The 3,058-nt window shown below is 42.7% G+C and overlaps 1 pseudogene; it reads right to left on the reverse strand.

The window, feature by feature from the left end:
• Positions 1-857: 857 nt before the first annotated feature.
• Positions 858-1,310, reverse strand: LOC122733873 (annotated as a pseudogene).
• Positions 1,311-3,058: the final 1,748 nt, after the last annotated feature.

Genomic DNA, 3,058 nt, shown 5'->3' on the forward strand with positions numbered 1-3,058 from the left:
ATCCTCATAACTACCCTACAAGGTAGGTGCTGTTATGATCCCCATTTTAAAAGTTGAGGAAACTGAGGCAAACAGACATTTAAGTGACTTATCTGGAGTCACACAACTATTAAATGTCTGAAGTTGCATTGGAACTCAGATCTTCTTGGGTTGGAACTCTATCCTTTGTGCCGCCTCCATGCCTAATTCATATTAAACATTGAATACCTCCCTATTCCCTCTTTCTGGCAGACTAGGTATGAGATCAAACCTAAACTATAAATGATTCATTCCCTACTACTACCAGAGTAGGCGTTTAATGAATCGGTGAATTTGAGAAAGAGAGCCTAACCCCTTTCATTAGAAACCAGGTGCCCCTCCTTGAGAATGAGTCTAGTATAGATCATATGGTTTGATCCAGAACAGGAGGACCTCCTGAGTAGAAAGGAAACAGACATAGCACCTCAGCCTCCTTGGCCTATCAGTGAGTTATCACTGATAGATTGACATTTCATCATATCTCAGAAAAAAGACAGCGATCAAGCAGACTGGGACACCAAGCAGACTGGCATCAAGAGGGTGATGGGAGAAGAACTCAAATAGACTCTGGCAGCTAAGAGCCACTGGGTACCTACTATGTTCCATACACTTTACAAATGTTATCCCATTTGATCTTTTTTTTTTTTTTAGAACATCTTAAATTTTTCATTTTACCTAAACCACTGTTGATTAAGAAAACGGTAGGAAGTTAGTAACTGCCGCAAGTTAAAGCCAGGAGGTGGCCCCTGTCAATTTCCCAAAGAGTCCTGGTTGTGGGGTGTTGGAAATGTACTGTTCCAGGTCTCCACTTGCCCTGCTTGGAATCAATCATGAAAGATTTAGCCTACGGGTCACTTTTCCCCACATTTCTTAGTAACCTCTTCAGTGTTCTTACAGAATTTTTTACAGTCCTTAGAGTATTCTTCAGCTAGGTCAGCCCAAAGCGGGTGCTTAGGCTGGGGGTTGTTCACCAGGGCTATGAGGTACTGGATGACTTGGTCAGTTTTGGTTGCTGGTTTCCAGTGTTCAGCACTAATGACTGGCAGACAGACCTGCCCTTTCTCATCGATGTTAGGGCGGTAAATCTTTGTTTCAAATGTGATCTTAGGTGGTTTGAATGGATATGCTGCTGGGAAGTTGATTCGGATTCTGAAGGCTCCCTTGTCGTCGGGAATGATGAGCCCTTTCCAAGTCAATATGTTAGCTTCATCAACCTGGATGTTATGGAAGTTTTTCATCCCACACTTGTGGATTTCTTTCAGCTCCTTCATCAGCCTCCTGCTGGCTGCCATCTTGGGTCTGGTGCTGCTGCTGCCCCATAATGCATTGCAGCCACTGGGCGGCTCGAGCCCCTGCTATCCCATTTGATCTTTACAATCCCCCTCCCACCCTGAGGTAGGTGCTATTATTAGCATCCCCGTTTTTCAGCTGAGGAAACTAAGGCAGACAGAAGTGAAGTGACACAGCTAGTAAGTGTCTGGGACTATACTAGAACTCTGGTCTTCCAGACCTTTTATGTCAACAAGCAGCCTTGGAATTAGACTCATATTCTTCATCATCAGAAAGAGCCCTACATGTAGGTGAAATGCATATCTGTCTATACATTGGGATTTTAGGGATACCATAAAGCCTCATCCATGATAGACTATCTCCCTCTCAGGCTGTCCACTAATGCTACTTATCACCTTCCCCATAGCCTAAAATTGACAATATTAGACCATTTTCCTATTTTTGAAAGAAATGGAAGCAATATTTTCATGTATGAAAACCCATGTTATTTGGGAAGAGAAAACCTTGACTTAGCATAGATTAGTTTCTCTAATTAGTTTATCATCACCTTGGAAGGCACAGAATGCCTGGCCTAGTTATAATGAGATATGATCCAGTGGAAAGGGCGATACTTCGTCAAGAGAGCTGAACCCCAACCCTGGACTCTTCTAGAAAATAGGGATAATATTATTTGTCCTCCTCACTCCCCAGGCTGGTTCACTCAGGTGAAGTATGTGGTTTGTCGTCATCATCATCGTCATCACCACCATCATCATTGATAGCAATCATTTTGTGATGAGGCCTTTGATTTTACTGGCACAGGGAATTCTCAGATGAGCAAAATCACTTTACCAATGCAAGTTGCCACCTCCTCTGTAACTGACAATCCTAGGAGGTTGCCAGGAACACTGAGGGATGAAATGACACAGCCAATATGTCAGAGGTGAACACTAGAATCAAGGTCTCCCTCACCTTTTACTATACCAGCTAATCTACAAAGTGTTTTCCTTACAATTGTCCTGAAAATGATGAATAACATTATTCTCACTGTGTATTATTACAACTACTGTGACTTTGATTGTTTGAATGAGATGGTAACAGGCAGGAACATGACTACAGTGACAAGCCCTGGATAACTCTGGATGAGGTGGGGGGAGGGTGAAGAGAGCTTTGGGCCCAGGGTACCATACCTATGATCCTGGGGGACGGTGGGTTTTTTTTGCCTTCGCCAGCTATGGGAAGCAGAGGGGAAGAGAAAGATGAGGGTGGAGAGTGGAGGGTGGAGGGAGTGAGAGAGAGGTTGGAAGGGAGGATAAGAGACAGACAGAAGCAGAGTGTGAGGGTCTTACCCAGGCACTGGATCTAATTGAAAACAATCAAAACTCCATTGCTAAGTTTCCATGGTTTTCACTTGTTCAACTTAAATTAATTCTTATCCTAGTTACGCCCCCAGAAAGCCCCAATTATTTTTAATTCCTAAATTCCTTTTCCCCTCAGTTCTCTCTGTGATGATGTAATATTTTTCAACACAAAGAACCTTGCACATTTTTACACTGAAATCCAATTTCAAGCCTTGTTTGTTTCACCCACGTCATAAAGTCCCAAGATATTTTTCTAGGAGATTTCTAGTCTCCAAATGTCACTATCTTCTTGGATATTCTCTATTCACCTTTCAAGGACAAATTCCTTTGAATTAAGAGTTTATGTGGTGAGGTAGTGTTTCTGTTGTTTGAATTGGTGTCAGAAAGCTGAGACATTGTGGCTCACAACA

This window comes from Dromiciops gliroides, chromosome X (assembly GCF_019393635.1).
Source record: "Dromiciops gliroides isolate mDroGli1 chromosome X, mDroGli1.pri, whole genome shotgun sequence".
NCBI classification, from domain to species: Eukaryota; Metazoa; Chordata; class Mammalia; order Microbiotheria; family Microbiotheriidae; genus Dromiciops; species Dromiciops gliroides.